The following is a 17,741-nucleotide window of genomic DNA, read 5'->3' as shown; positions in this document are numbered from 1 at the left end:
ATTTTCTGTTAAAAGTTGGCAACCATGCCAGAAGTTATCAGCATGGGCTAAAGTTTCAGAATCTTCTGGTTGCCAGCATGGAACTTGACCTTTAAGGTCAAATATGAAGGTCAAAAGGTCAACCACGGTCAAATAACAGTGTTATTTAGTTAAAAAATGTTAAAATGATGTTAAAAGTGGGCAACCATGCCAGAAGTCATCAGCATGGACTAAAGATTCAGAATCAACTTGTTGCCAACACAGAACTTGACCTTTAGGGTCAAATGTGAAGGTCAAAAGGTCAAAAATAATGTATTTTCTGGTTAGTCTATTTTGGGAACTGTATATTCATGGAATTCTTTTTCAAATGTCAGCAACCATGCTAGATGTTATCAGCATGGTCTAAGGTTTCAGAATCACCTGGTTGCCAACATGGAACTTGACTTTTAAGGTCAAATTTGAATGTCAAAAACAATGCATTTTCTAGTTTGCCTTTGGGGGGGGGGGGGTCTTCATATCCATGGATTCTTTTTCAAAAGTTGACAATCATGCTAGAAGTTATCAGCATGGATAAAGGTTTCATGGTCCATGGTTGCCAGCATTGAACTTGGCCTTTTAAATTTGAAGGTCTAAAGGTCAACCGAGGTAAAAAATAAATAAATAAATGTTTTGGGTTTTTGTGAAGTGCTTTCATAAAATAAGGTAAGCGTACCCATTAAGCCCACCAAAATCTAAATTTCTTTATTTTTCAATCATCTTCACATAATTTTTTTGTGAAATAATTTGTTAAATAGTAAGATTTACCTCTCTTCTGAATGTTTGTCACTGAGTTGATGAATATTTCAAAGTACAATATGAAGATTTTTTACAAAAGAAGTGAAAAGTCTGAATGGGCTTAAATGGTACCATTGTGTTCCAAATAACTCATATAGTTATTTCTCTATCAAAATACCTGGTGAGGTGTGTGAATTGAGTTTAAACAGTGTAGCCATAGTTTCAGACCAAAAATGTAAGATTTGCTAAAAAAAAATGCATAAAACCTAATTAAATATTACGGCATCTCTTACTTCATATACTTCATAAAATTCTTCATCCAAACACAGAGAAATTTATTTTTTTCTTATTGATTATTGTTAGTTCATTACATTATGCCTTTTTAACCAACAATTTGAGATTGTACAGCACTTTTTATGTCCCTCAAAGACATTTTTGGTTAGCATGCATGCCAGCTTGCATGCATTTCAATGGGCTGTACCATTTAAGCCCACCTAGTACCCATTAAGCCCGCCTATACAAAAAGCTATTTTATGGAAATAATCAGCTCCACAAAACATGTTATGATGCATTTCTTTCAAGATCAATGCCAAACAAACTGGAATATGCTTAGAATTCATACCTAACCACCTTAAGTCTTATGGCAGAGTAAGATAAAGATGGTGTGTGGTTGTATCAAGAGAATATCGGCGTTTGCTCGCTCATAAAACACGTCTTTCCATTTGAGGGGAAATGCTATAATTTGGCAAAACAATGGACGTTTATATATAAAAATCATTACATTTACCTCTTAGTTCACTAAATATGAAAGTATTTTCAAAACATTTGACTTAAACTAGCTGAAATTTTATGATTTCTGACATGTCCCAAAACAGTAACGTTTTGAGGCGACTTCTTGTGAGTAGTCCTGAGACTGGATTCACTTGGACAGGTATTACTCAACGATAAAAAATGTGATTTGTTTGCAACAAAAAACATTTTGTCAGTTACTAAATCCTTTAACTGGATAGGGTGATGAACAAACAAAATCCACCTTTTCCCTTTCTTTAAATTGACCTCAATGTTGAAAGTGGGCTTAAAAGGGTACATGGGCTTAATGGGTACGCTTACCTTACATGTTGTTTGCATGATGTATGAAATAATTAGTACCTGGAAGAGATCATTCTTATTATTTAACTCATTTTAGGTGAGTGAAAGTATTGGAACAAATAATATTCAAGAAAATAAAACACTGTTATGATGAGGTTTCTCCCGAAGCGGACAGCGCTGTCAAAAGCTGCATTTGGGGTTTCCTGTGGACTGTGGAAGTGGTCGCGAGAGTCACCCTTCACCTACTAATGACTCAAATAAGTATCAGATGACTCTGAACAGTGATTAATGAACCTTTTAATCCTACTTAGAACCCCTTTAAACCCAAGTCTTCAGTGAACAACAAAAGCAAGGAAATTTGTCTTTCTGTTCCAATACTTTAGGGGACTATATATTTAGAAGTTATATAGTCTTTATTATTAGGGTATGAATGAAAGTGATTATTGCAAATGGTCAATAACAAGAATGAATTCCTCATATTGTTTCTTTACTTCAATAATAATTAAAATGATAATTAAAATTCAAATGTGATGTCAGTACATACTGAATATTTATGTATTTGAAGGAGCTAGTGTTGCTGTTATTACAAAAAGGTTGTGTCATCCAGATCATGTTCTATCCCTACGGCGTTTAAACATTCTACATTTTAATCACATGCAGGTATACAGGGCTCTCCATTCCTCAGGCAACTGCAGGCATGTATTGGCCACTTGGTTCTACAACCACAAATTATCAGTCCTAAGCTACTATGTGGAACTGGAGGTTTCCTTTGCCACACAGCCATCGAGTGTTGGTCTACAACTTTCCAACCACCTGCCTCCTCAGTGTCTTTGTTAATATATACTTTGTCAGACTGCAGCCATACATTTGCCTGCTGATTTGCTTATGCAAGATGCAATCCATATGCATCACTTGGTGGTAACATATCAATTGCCTTTTTGTCTTTCTGGAAAAAAGTAATGCCTAGACCGATCAATAAGCAAAGATCAGCATGTTGCTTTGGACAGGTGACACAAAAACTCAAGCCTGGGAAATTGCAATAGAACATTCTACAGTAGTTATGAGAACATCAAGAAAAGTGTGCAATACTTGATCTACTCTTACTGTAGGTTTAATTTCCTAACCATGATATGACATAGCAAATCAGCAAGTATCCTTCATTGCTATAACCATTTGAAACACATTAGAAATAACAGAAGTCATTATTTTTTTCTATGGAAAGCCTGTGAATTGATGGGGCAAAGCAAATTCACTGGTGAGCCAAGGCATATCTCATTTCATACCAGCAGCTTAATGTGCTTCACAAAGACGAATAAAGTAATTTAGATGACCAGAGTGAAAATACAAGTTTAAGTTAATTTTATGCTAATGAGCTATGATGAATGTCTAAGAATGACAGGCCAGAGCCCCACCATGATAAGCCAAATCAAATCATATCAAATTATAGGCCTACTAATTATTCAATATACAGTACCATGCAAAAAAACTTGTGTTTTATGAAAGCAAATCACCAAAAAAATGTTTTTTTATTGACCACGATTGACCTTTTGACCTTCAAATTTGACCTTAGAGGTCAAATTCTATATGGTAACCCGGTGATTCTGCAACTTAAGTCCATGCTGATAACTTCTAGCATGGTTGCCAACTTTTGAAAACAAGAATTCCATGAATATAAAGATCACCAAAAAAGGCAAACCATAAAATACATTGTTTTTGACATTCAGATTTGACCTTAAAGGTCAAGTTCCATGTTGGTAACCAGGTGATTCTGAAACCTTAGTCCATGCTGATAACTTCTAGCATAGTTACCAACTTTTGAAAAAGATTTCCATGAACACAGTCCTCCAAAAAGTCTAACCATAAAATACATACAGTAGGTTTTGACCTTTTGACCTTCAAATTTGACCCTAGAGGTCAAGTTCCGTGGTGGAAACAAGTTGATTCTGAATCCTTAGTCCATGCTGATAACTTCTGGCATGGTTGCCAACTTTTGAAAAAGAATTCCATGAATATACAGTTCCCAAAAAAGACTAGCAAGAAAAGACCCTGTTTTTGACCTTCTGGCCTTCACATTTGACCCTAAAGGTCAAGTTCAGTATTGGCAAGAAGTTGATTCTGAATCCTTAATCCATGCGGATGACTTTTGGCATGGTTTCCCACTTTTAACAACTTTGTAACATTTTTAACCAAATAACACTGTCATTTGACCGTGTTTGACCTTTTGACCTTCAGATTTGACCTTAAAGGTCAAGTTCCATGTTGGCAACCAGGTGATTCTGAAACCTTTGCCCATGCTGATAACTTCTGGCATGGTTGCCAACTTTTAACAAAAAATGCCATCAAAAGTTTATTTAAGCACCTTAGCTGCTGATGGCAGGCTGACTATTATAGATGAAATTTACCATTTTGTGTGTGTCCACGAAAACGGTGTTAACCGTGTCACGGTCTGAAACCCCCTCCATAAATCAGTAAGGGTTTGGTCTTAGGCCATACGAATAACATCACGTGATGTCATAACCTCTTTGGCAGGATATGGGAAGACTTTTTGGTAAGTTTTGAGCTCCATCCTTCCATAATTTAATCCATTATTTTTCATGTTCTCATAGCGGGAAAATTGCCTGTCAACTGTGTTATCAACATATTCATAAGAATCTGAATTAGAAATTACATGTAGAAAAACACAGATAAAGCATACAAATACATGAATTGATTAAGGTGTTGTGGTGGAACTTCTGAGGTCCTCAGTTAGCACAACACCATAAAAATGGCTGAAATGTCAACCGTGATACCGTCAATGGTGTTACAATTAGCTATGATAGTCAGGGTTGCCAGATGAGGCTGATGATTTCCAGCCCAAAAAATGTTCAAAACCCGCCTAGAAGCACAAAATCCCTCCCAATTCTATTGATTTCTATGGCAAAAAGTGGGCGGGTTTTTTCTGATAAATGCCATTTTTACCCGCACACGGCAATCCTAAGCAGCCCAATTGTGCAGGAACCAGCCCAATCTGGCAACACTGATGACAGTGGAGGAGGAGTATGTTTTTGCCAATTTATCTCCATATTGACAGACAAACAAACAAAATAATTTGTGTTCTAGGGAGATGGGTTCGTCTGCTCTGTTTTTTTTCTCCTAAAAAAGTGCAGACTTGTTCCCCTGCACTGTTGACCGTAACACAGTTGAGTAACACGGTTGACTGTTTTGAAAGTGTTTTTGAGCTATTGATCCCTTATGTGTTGAAAAAATCATATGAACAGACACTAGGGATTATCTCTGGAGAAGGAAGTCTTGTGTAAGGAGGGCGACTAAATTCAAATCAGACGTTACAGGGATTTATAATGGAAAATGTGTCAGTCTGTATCACAGTGAATCATAAAATCCTACTTATGAAGCTCAACAATCACATTTTCTCTATCAGTTGAACAGATTAATGACAACATATTGCTAAGCACTTTCAAACGTATGTTGTTTCAACTCTGTGGTATTTGTATATATGTTTGAAATGACATAGTATTTGTCCATAACACTGTTGACAAAATAATCAAGCAAATGTTCGCTTTCATTAGAGTATTTATCAAATGATTTAAGATTAAAGGGACACTGTTTGAGATTTTTAGTTGTTTATTTCCAGAATTCATGCTGCCCATTCACTAATGTTACCCTTTTTCATGAATACTTACCACCACCATCAAATTCTACGTATTCATTATGACTGGTAAAATTGCACTTTTCATACATGAAAAGGGGGATCTTCTCCATGGTCCGCCATTTTGAATTTCCAAAAATAGCCATTTTTAGCTGCAAAAATGACTCTACTTGGACCATACTAGAAAATATTTGTTTATTACTTAGTAAACTTTCATGTAAACATCAAATTTGGCAATAGGCAGTCCAGTTTCAATGAGCAGCATAGTTGCAGTACCTTTTTTGACCATTTCCTGCACAGTGTCCCTTTAAGCTTGGCAATTTGTTTGTTTGGAAACTTAAATATATACACTATGTAAACATCTAGGTCATTTAGTTGAAAAATGTGTCTCCAGAGGGCACCTTTCCCAAACACTTATTTACAATATATACAATTCATAATTTCAAAGGTTGTAGACATAGCTCTTCATAAGTCAGTTTTCAAAAAGAAAAACATATTCTGATCGTTATAATCTTCTCTACCAAAACCCTTTCGGACGCCTGCGTGTCCGCGCTGAACAAGGGGTTATCCTTTTGCACCCACCTCCACCACTAATGACTTCGACACCGTTATGGATCTCCAAAAATTCTACAGGACACTGAGGCTCAGAGAATTTTTTCAATCGGGCAATGTTCCTTATGGAGAGACTCAGCAGGACAACACCACCAATGGACAAACCAATGTACCTGTAAACACCATCCCAGGCAAACCCATTACACCTTTCAAGAAGAAATCCACCTTCATCCCCCCCAGAGGGAGGAACGCATCCTTGGACACGTATTGTCGCCTGGTTGACCAAGAGGTACGCACTACTGCCAAGAACAAAAAAGAATACAAGGTATATAACAACATGTCAAAAGAAGAGAGACAAGCGATATCTGACCTCAGCAACGATAAAACTGTCATTGTTCGCCCTGCGGATAAGGGCGGGGCGATTACGATTCAAAATACCAGTGACTATGAACATGAAATCAAAAGACAGTTAAGTGATGATTCTTTTTATTGCAAATTGTCCTCTGATCCTACCAACCAATTTAAACACACTGTCCAAGAGAGACTGAAGTATTGGTTTGAAAAAGGTGAATTGTCTAAGAATGAATATGAATTCATGGTGAATGATTTTCCTGTTGTCCCAGTTATTTACACTCTTCCTAAAGTTCATAAATCTCTGACCCCGCCTTTAATAGGCCGACCTATTGTGAGTAGCATTGGATCCCTGACGACTAATATCTCCACTTTTGTTGATTTTTGCCTTAAACCATCTGTGTCTTCCCTTCCGTCATATCTCAGAGACTCAATTGATTTTATAAATAAGCTAAAATCGTTGCAAGTACCGGTGGGTGGCATCCTGGTGACGCTGGACGTATCCAGCCTCTACACTAATATTCCCCACACGGGTGGGCTAGAGGCTGTTGAACTGTTTCTTAATAATAGGCCACAATCTGACAAACCAAGCACTGCCTGCATTTGTGATCTAACTGAGATTGTACTTGTACTACTTTTTATTCAAAAGTGATTTTTATCTACAAACTAAAGGCACCGCCATGGGTAGTGCAATGGCACCGAATTACGCAAATCTTTACATGGGCCAGTTTGAGAACATTGTCATTCTCGACCCAGACACCAATCCTTTTTACCAACATATAGTGGCCTATCAGCGCTATATTGATGATTGTTTTATGATATGGTCTGGTAATGAGGCTACATTGACCGAGTTTTACGCGTATCTCAATGCCGCCAGTGAACACCTAAAATTCACATTCGAATCCAGCTTCAGCAACATTAGCTTCCTCGATGTGATGGTAACCATTCAGGACGAGACCCTACACACTGACCTATTCCGTAAGCCCACTGACAGAAACACTCAGTTACCATCCCACACACCTCATTAAGAGCCTCCCCATAAGTCAATTTCACAGGGCTAGACGGATATGCAGCTCTGATGACCGATACTCAGAACAGGCGTCGGATTTAAAAAACAGATTTTTGGAGCGTGGTTACAGAGAGGAGTGGATAACCGTGGCGAGCGCGCGCTTTAACACCACCACACAGACAGAGGCATTGCAGCCCAAAATCAAACCCCTCTCCGTTTTACCACGTACTCTCCTATTGGTTTTGAAATACAGAACATATAATATTGAGGAAACACTGGCATGTTATCAGCTCCGACCCTGCGCTTCAGTCTCTCTACAAAGAGTCTCCAAAACTGATTTACAAACGCGCTCCAATTTTACGCAACCAATTGGTAAAATCATACACCGCACCAGAAAGGCCACGCACCTTTTTGGACGTCCCAGATGGTAACTACAAATGTGCGAATTGCGTTCAATGTGGATTTACAACTAAATGCAAAACATATAAACACCCACATAATGGAAAAACGCTAAAAATATGCGGTGTAATTACATGCAATACCCCCTTCGTCATATATCTCATCAGATGTCCCTGTGGCCTGGCATATGTGGGGTGTACTTCCAGACCACTACGTGTTCGGATGAGCGAGCATAGAAGCAACATCAGGTGCGGTGACGGGCGTAATCCTGTGGCGGCGCACTTCAAAAAAGCCGGACATAATCTGTGCTTTTTTCAATACATAGGCATCGAAAAGGTGGACAAGCCCTCCAGGGGAGGCAACCACAAACGCCTTTTATTGCAACGAGAGACATATTACATACACTCACTGAATACAATGTCTCCAGCTGGCTTGAACGAGGAATTCGATATTAAGCCGTTCTTATAAATGTAACTCTATGTGATTTCTTTGTGATATGAGTGTGGTGGACTTTTCACTTCATGTTTCCTCATGACTACCCTTTTACTGAACATGTGTATAGGGCTGTCCACACAGGCGAGGAAAGCGGATTTCCGCAAAAGCGGAAAGCGAAAATGCGAATATTGCGGAAAGAGAAAAAAACGTCCACACCGGCGAAAAACATTTGCGGAGCGATTTTTCAGTTTTTCCGCGTTCTATTTCGCTCTGTTTCCGCGATTGTCCGTCTGCGTGAATGCAAAGGGCCACTTCTGAAGATAAAGCGAGCCAATGATGATATTGTCTGATGCTTCATTGCACCCTCAATGGCCTGTAACTGTTAAGGATGCCGAGACACGTGAGCCTGAAGGCAAATGCCAAATTCAACATCCATGACGCCCTTATTCTCATTTATTTGCAGCAAAAAAGTCAACAATTCTGGAATAATATGCTGAAATGTTAAGCACAACTTCAGTTTTGCCCTTGTGGAGACAGATCTGAAGGAAATGCATTTTAAGTCTGCTCGCTGCCAAACTCCCCACTCAACAAGTCAACAAGAAATCTGTAGTGCAACAAAGCCAGTTAGGCCTATCCATGATGTTTAATGTAGGCAGAATCCTTTCAAGCCATGCTGACCAACGTGGTCATATGCTGTCTGCACATTCCGTTGCATTCATCTTCATACAGAGAAGGAATGGCTTGCTGTCGTCTCAACCAGTTTTCGACCCCCTGATCCCCCGAAAATATGATTTGGGAAATGTTGAAGGGGTCTCTAAATTATTGGCAATTTTTTTTAAATTCATATAGAAATCGCGTGTATAGGGGTTGTATTTGCATACCTTAAGTCACAAAGTGTCGTATTTAGGCTACATAAGTTAAAATAAACCGATGTGACAACGAACAAGTCATCTTGCGCAACAGAAAGTCGTTGCGCGCACCGAGAAATAGATAGCCCATTAAAAAATTATGTGTGGACAGGTGTAATGTTTCATTGTTCTATCTGTTTTATGCACACACGCACACATACTCCCTCCTAGCGGATGGAGCACTGATGAGTGGACAGTGGACACGTTTGGGTTTTCATGAAACAGGAGCCCGAGGAAGAACAGGTGGAGGATAAATGAGGGGGGAAATGGCTACACAGTCGTTTTCACGTGGAGCCTTGAGAAGACGCGCGAGCTGTCTTATAGGGTATTTTGTAGAGAACATAGATGTTCTAGCTGTGGCTCAAGGCTACCATGTCAGTTGTTTACATGGGTGCATCGAGTAAATGCCCAGTTACAACCGTTTCCACCGAAGCCAGAAGTTACTGCGGTCGTGCGTAACTGCACTTCCGACAAAAGGTAACCTCTGGAATATTTTGGAGAGCATACAAAAGTCCCCAAGGACAGTTAACGGCGCAGTGGTTGGCGCTCATGACTGCAAGTAAAATTACACCACTATCTATAGCATACGTCTAACAAAGTTTGCAAACATGGTCGCCCCATAGCCTACATTGCTGGCGGGACTTCCTTCTCCATATAGGCCTAACTAGTAGGCCTATCCCATATTCTGCTGTTATTTTGATGACGCCAAAGTCACTGCACGTGAAACTCCCAGTTAACCAGCGAAATTGCGCAGCGGCACAGTGTAGGCTATATGTGACTAGTGGGCTAATGAAGCATCTAAATGGGAATATTCTGTAGGCGCACGCACACTGTTCTGTAGGCGGCACACACACACACACACACACACACACACCCCTTCTTTCTCTCCCTCTCATTTGAGCTGCTGTCTCAACCGATGAGAGACATAATAGCCTATTTCATTAGTGTTATTTATAGCCTACGTTCGCTGTGGAAAGATAACGCGAAGCCTTTCTTCGTGCTTGTCATTGTATTGACCAGCTACTTTCAATAGGCCTTCTCCACGATGCAAATGTGCGCGTCGGCTACACGGATGATACCTGAAATGTTCATTAGATATGAAATATCCTAAGTGGTTACAAGAGGTCCGTGGTGGTAGCCCACTCTCGCTACGGGGTCCACAACCGCACAGGTTGTGCTCCTGCTTTCGAGATCTGCGCTCTCGGACAGACCCACACGCGCAAGTGCCCGACACAGATCACACAGCAGTCCTTTTCACCACCTCGTGAAGTGTTTAGACAATTTAATCTCGCTTGGAATTAGTGTAATGTAGCCTATCAGAAAGCGCAAGACATGCGTTGGACTCCTTTGCACGCAACAAGTTTTGAAATTATTTCTTAACGGTTATTTTTTGCAGTTAGTCTATGCAAACAGTCCTTCCGCGCTCCCCACCATCATTCGCCACTTCGAGCTCAGTTTGAGAACTGCGCTGGAGCTGATGTCACTGTCAAGTCAGTGTCTGATTGGCCAAACCCCGTTTTTCGCTTGCGAAATCCGCCGTCAAAACAGACAGATTTGTTATTTTTTCTCCGCTGCGGATTTTCGCTTTTCGGTGTGCACAGAGTAATTAGAATACATTTGTTTGATAATTTTGCGAATTTCGCTGCGAATATCCGCGCGGAAATTCCGCTCGGTGTGGACAGTCCTTATGATGTGATAATTATAATCGGTTACTATATTGTGTAATGTATTTATGGTGTGTAGTCAGATTATAACGATCAGAATATGTTTTTCTTTTTGAAAACTGATTTATGAAGAGCTATGTCTACAATCTTTGAAATTATGAATTGTATATATTGTAAATAAGTATTTGGGAAAGGTGCCCTCTGGTACCCACTGTTTATATAGGCCCTACCCTTCACTTTTAATGAGACACTCCCCCATTGTATTCTTACAAAGATATAGAAATTTTAAACTCAGCCGGGTTTATTTAGACCCATGTTATGCGTTAAAGGGTTAATTCTATTTATTGACTCAGAGGGCCTGCACAAGAGTTCCTATGTGCTTGGACAGAGAAATTAGAACACAGGGAGAAGGCTCAGTCTCATTGGTTCCCATTGTAGCCAGTTAGCTTTGCATGCTTACTGCAGTAACGAGCGTAGGCCAGTCCTTCATGTGGGAAAATGTATGGAATGGAAAGGGGAACCCATGCTAAATACATTGCTACTGCCATTTCCAGTCACAAATATTATCAACAAAACATTCCTGGTAAGCACTATGACTGTTGTTTAACAATAGGCTGTATTGACAAATCGTTCAGGTGTGTAGTTTTACAGCAGGTTAGAAGATTTCAACCTGTACTCGCTAGCATCGTGCTAATGTTTATGGGTTTGGCCCCATAAAAATTGAGCTTTGTGACCCAGTATATAATAATCTAGTGGCGCAAAATAATCGAAACACTACTCAAATGGGGTCTTATTGTTTCTAGCTTCGAACTTAATATTAATATTTCAGGACAAAAAATTATAAAAAATCACAAAAATTATAATGGTAAAAAACTCCATTTACACCCATTCATTTTGCACTGTCCCGTGGTTAGGGTTAGCCAGTTGTGGCTAGTAGCAAGTTCCATGAGTGAACACCCCCTGGCTTGGACTACTAGTTTATGCACAAATGGCAAATAAAGTACTTTGAACTTTGAACCAGGGTTTGTACGGTCATGAAAAACCTGGAAAAGTTATGGAATTTGAAAATTCAAATTTCCAGGCCTGGAATAGTTATGGAAAACGTATTTTTGGTCAAAAGTTTTGGAAAAGTCATGGAAATCCATCCAGTGTTTCATCAATTATCTTTATGAAGTTGAAGCCACGGCGTAATAAAATCTAAATGTCCGAGTTCTCGTGGAAATGTTGTCTAGTGCAGGCTGCGTCTGCCTAACCATGTGTTGCCAAATTGAGTGGGTTTCAAATAACGCATGTTGTAATGGCTCCAGGCGGGTTTCAAGCGTTTTTGGCGCTAGAAATCAGTCACACTTTGCAACCCGCCTCGTAACGCGCGAGCTAGATGTAGTGTGTGCGTGGTGGTGAGAGGTGATCATAGCTAATCCTAGAAAAGAAATGTGGTTCTGTACGATATTACAGCATGTCGCGAAGTGTTACTTCAACAATGCGCGGCTTAACTTTCTGAAAAGATGATCAACACTGGCTGGAGAGGACGAAAGTTGTGATGTGTCCGTCCGATATGGGCGAAGCAGCGGCACTTCTTAGCCACCTGAAGGGCAAGATACAGCAGGCGGTTACCTCCTCAGCTACTAACAGGTTAGCAGTTATACGCGTTTTAAAATATTTAGCGGTTCCACTGAAACGTAGCTAATGCCAAAAGGAATACAATCCTAAGACCTGTTTGGTCTTGGTTTAATTTGCCAGATAGGGCACCAAGCGAACCTTTATGCTTTCGGTAAGCCCCGAGATTTCGATATTGATAAGCAATGCACCTGCTGCCTGCGAGTGAACTTGCCCAGTGTGCTGAAAGATTACATGAAATCCGTACAATAGTCTATGTGCAGCTGACCGCGAGCCAAACGCAGGCACGGAGTGGCCGTCGGGAGATCGGGGACTTGTCCCGGTGGGCCGCGGCCGTGAAATGTAATATCGCGGCCGCCCTGCGTTCTTATTCGGCCCTGAAGTTTTGAGATTGTACTTATATGCACTGACTTCCCAATTTCCACTTCCATGTATTTCACCTCAGCTGACTAGCCAGTATTTATACCGTATACCAGACGGCAATACCTCACTGACGGTGTCAAACAGTAAATTGGCCACACCCCTTCTCTACTGATAATTTTCATAGTAGATCGCGGAAGTTTACAAGATCTTAGTAACACAGTTTCGTTTTCAGTATTTAAATAACCTGTGATATGTAGATTGGTTACCAAAGGATGGAAATATTAATAAATTATGATTTATTTTCCGATTTCCACACGACTGTTACAGTTTACAGTCTTTCCAGTTCAGATTGACTTGCTCTGTGGTTATTGAATTGGGTTACGAACAGACTCCACCAAGTGGTAAGGAAGAGAACTGCACCTAACAGAAGCAATGGGTTTTGTTTTGATTTGTTAGAACTACCAGTATATCTCCTTATAGTCGAAATAATATTATTATCATACATATATTTATATGTGGTACATTTAATAATAATAATATAATAATTGTATTTGTATAGCACTGTGTCATACAAGGCATGTAACTCAAAGTGCTTAACAAATGGGAAAAAAAAAACATTGTTAGAGATGGATTTAAAAGGAGAGGTATAGAGGAGAGGCAGAAATAGCAGGAGGGCAGAGGAAGAAGAGAGACAGAGTTTGTAGAGTCATAAGGTCAACGTTATCAAATTTAGGATGTAGCCTATGTCTGAAGAAATGGAACAAAATAATTACCACAAAAGATTCTGATGTGACCAGTGCTGGGTGTGTAGGCTAAGCTGTGGATTAAAGTAGAGTGATTGCAAGAAACAAAGACATTTGCTGCGACGAAGACAGCGTTTTAAGGTAGGCCTACACCGTTTGGTTATACATTTTGTTGACTTATGGTTGTGCTTTGAAGTAGCTAGGTTTGGATTATTTGCTGCATGGTGGGTTTATTGCACAATGTAGACAGACTTTTTGTAAGCTATAGGCTACTATACTATATTTTGTAAGCCTACTCTTCTAAAAATCCCCACACTCAAAACTTTGTGCCCATGCTCATCCTGTCTTCCTTAAACGATATTTTAATTTCAAACTGTCAAAATGACAGTGGAGTGCACATTTGCATGGAACAGTAGCGTGATGTAGCCTAACCTAGTAGGCCTATGAATGCTTTGGACTGTGATGATGGCTCCAGTGGTGTAGTCTACTTTTTGAAGTGGGTATACTGTATATTTGAGCATTTTTTGATGTGTACCGTATATATTTGTGCTATTGTAAATAATGGATCAATCAATTTTAAGTGGGTATACTGTAATCCCTGAAATTTTGAAATGGGTGCGTATACCTGCGTTTTACGTAGACTACACCACTGGCTGTGCATTTCATCAAGGTGTAGGCTAAATTCTCCAATTCAGGTTGATATTTTGACAACACTAATGTTCACATGTAGTACGACTGCAGATTTCGTGGCTTTTGTCTTTTTGGTTAGGAAACCATGTTGTTCGCTTTGTTTTTTTTTATTTTTTTTTATTTTTTTTTTTTTTAAAGAGAGCCGCCAAGGGGAAAATTCTCCCGGTGGGAAAAGGTGGGCCACTCCGCCCCTGGCCAAACGATTACCAATGTCTGCATGACGCGCCTGTTTTGAAATACGGTATAAACGGCAGCGTGACTAGAGTTTGAAAAAGTCATCTGTGGCTTTGTTTTCAAATCGGTCAGATCGTTGTAACACAAAATGAAACTCACCCTAGCATCTCCTTGAGTGGGCGTCAGACTAGAACTATGCCACGAACAGTGCAGTCTCTCTCTCTCTTTTTTTTTTTTGCTCCAGCAACGACCACAACAAATGACAACATTATCATTCTTACAGGAGCTTTGGACTGTTGTGCTTAGGCAGGTGTAGTAGGCAGGCCTATGATTTCTTACTTGGGCAGGATGAGCATTTATCCATCTCCATAGAGAGCATGTTGATACAAATGTGTCTTCATGATGATTTCACGACCTAATTTGCTATAGGCTGGCCTAGGCCTATTCATTTTCATTTCTGACTGTACATTAGACAAGCGAATTATGTAACATTGGGGAATAATAGCAGAATTAATGTAATACAACATGAAGTATAATGGTTGCTTATAGCTTGTAGTAAAAGATAACCTATAGTATGAATATGTTTATTGTTTACATATTTGTAATATAGGCTATGTAATATATAATATAATATGCCATAGTCTATAGTATAAATATATACAGTAATTACATATTTATAATATAGGCTACGCAATATAGCCTGTAATATAGCCTAATACGCTTTGTTTTGAGTGTAGGAAGGTGTGAATTTAGCATAGAAGCAATCAAAGTAAAACAAATAAATGCAAAATAAAATAATTGCAATGTAATATAAAGAATGCAACTTTGTATCTGGCAGAATAGTGGTTAATTTTGAAAGTATGTGTTTTATTGTCTGTGTCTAAATCTTGTCATACATTCAGTGTGTTTTTGTTTTTAACAGATGTGTTTTCACAATGACACTCTGAGATTTTACCTTTTAACAAAGTGTCATGTACATAAAATTGTGTGCAGACAGCTGGAGTCTGTGTGTTGTGAAAAGGAGCAAGTGCTTATCAAAACTGGTATGAAAGTGTAATGCTTGACTTTTGTATAAAGTAAAGCAACATGCGTTTAAGTTATGGTACAACAACTTAACGATATGCTGCTTTAGTTTAAGCATCAGCCTATAGTGTTTAAGCAGTAGGCAAAAACTGTAACGAGCCGGTTAATCTTGCCTCGATAGAGATAGAGATGGACGATTCTGATTGGATAGTATGTTTCAGGAAAGTAACCCTTTCATTGTGAATTTGAGAGTAAACCTAACTTTGGAACATAGATTAGTGAAAATGTAGTATCAAATGTATTGTATTAAATGAAATGAGAGTGATGAGTTTTTTATGAATACATATATAATTTGATACTCATATGTTTTTGTTCTGAATTTTTTAAGGCCTTCTCTGAAGGCGTCCAACTGCCCTGAGGGTTCCCTACTGAAGAAAACGTGGTGGACATATGAGTCTTATCACACAATGACGGAAAATGCGACTGAAGACCCTTATTTTATTTACAGTGTACTTAAGACTTAAAGTGATACTGTCCCATTTTTGGAAATAAGCTCATATTACACCTCCCCTTGAGTTAAATAATAGGGTTTTACCTTTTCCCTGTGATTTCAACCGTTCTCTGATTATGGAAGTACAAATTTTACCTCCATGCTAGCAGTTAACATTGAGTCCTATGAGACCAGCTGGCGGCTAACTAACAGTATAATGGGACAGTATCACTTTAAGAACCTTCTCTTTGTGTGATGGAGCCCGTGGGGCAACTCTACTCCCTTTCGCTACACTTTGCCACAGGGACACAGGGGACGTGGTTGTGCCATGTGTTACCGTGAAATTACACAAAAAATTGTGGTCAGCCAAAACAGAAAAAGCCAGACAAAAAAAGATTAAAATCCAAACCTTTAATAATGAGAGCATATTCATCAACGACATTGTAAAATGCATAAAATATCAAAGAAAAAGAGTTAATGTAAATGTAAAATGCAACAGCCTTTTCAAAACAAGATTGAAACAAACATAATATGTGTCTGTGTGTGTGTGTGTGTGTGTGTGTGTGTGTGTGTGTGTGTGTGTGTGAATATGTGTTTGTGTTTGGTTGTGTGTGTGTGTGTGTGTGTGTGTGTGTGTGTGTGTGTGTGTGTGTGTGTGTGTGTGTGTGTGTGTGTGTGTGTCAGGGCTTGACACTGGCACCTGCCAACCGGCCAAATGCTGGTAAAACTTGGCTGTGGCTGGTAACAATTTCAGTGTCTCTAGCCAATTTGGCTGGCAGCTTATTCCTTGGTATGACATACGCATCATAGTAGTATAGTAGTAGTAGTATATTCTGTTGTTTTCCCATTCTGTATCAATTGTACTATACTTCCATGTAAAATGCTACTCATCTTGCTTTAGCACATCATCTTCTGAGGTTTGACATACGCCACCAAAAAAAACTATATAAAATTTGTGGCTAGTGGAATACCTGAATGGCTAGTGACTTGGAAAATCCACTAGCCACAGTGGCCGGTGGGTGAAAAAGTTAATGTCAAGCCCTGGTGTGTGTGTGTGTGTGTGTGTGTGTGTGAACAATGTTAAGCACATATTAAATGCAATGAACAGACAGAGTAACCTTTAATAATGAGAGCATATATCCTTCAACGTTATAAAATGTATAAAAATGTCGAAGACAAAGTATAGATGTAAATGTAAAAATTGCAAAGACAAAAAAACAGCCTTTTCAAAACGAGATCAAAGCAAACGTAATTTGTGTGTGTGCGTGTGTGTGTGTGTGTGTGTGCGCATGTGTGTGTGTGTGTGTGTGTGTGTGTGTGTGTGTGTGTGTGTGTGTGTGTGTGTGTGTGTGTGTGTGTGTGTGTGTGTGTGTGTAAGCAATGTTAAGCAATGTTAAGCACAGATTAAATGTAATTAACAGATAGAGTGATGTTAATAATCACATGTATCAGTAACTTTCTTTACTGTAAATTCACATACAGAAAGTAATGCCCATATATTACAGGTTTCTCATATGTTTGGCTCATTTCTCAAAACAGACATAACATTCTCAAAATAACATGGACAAATTCCAAAGCAACTAGCAATTGTTCAAAACAGAATGTCGTTTGAAAAAATGTCAAGAAATTAGCCAAATAACAGAGGAAACTGTAGTATACATGGTTGTAAAAATTATTTTCTACAAACTAGTAAAGATACAATATCATCTGGCCTGTTGAACACTGAAATTCTCCAAATATTATGTCCTTGACTATTTTGACAATTGTGTAGACTACTTTGCATATGATGACTTACACAATGAAATCATGTTGACATGTTTTGGAGAAGGCAACCA

The sequence above is a fragment of the Engraulis encrasicolus genome, chromosome 24 (assembly GCF_034702125.1).
Source record: "Engraulis encrasicolus isolate BLACKSEA-1 chromosome 24, IST_EnEncr_1.0, whole genome shotgun sequence".
NCBI classification, from domain to species: domain Eukaryota; kingdom Metazoa; phylum Chordata; class Actinopteri; order Clupeiformes; family Engraulidae; genus Engraulis; species Engraulis encrasicolus.
This window is presented reverse-complemented; position numbering follows the sequence as displayed.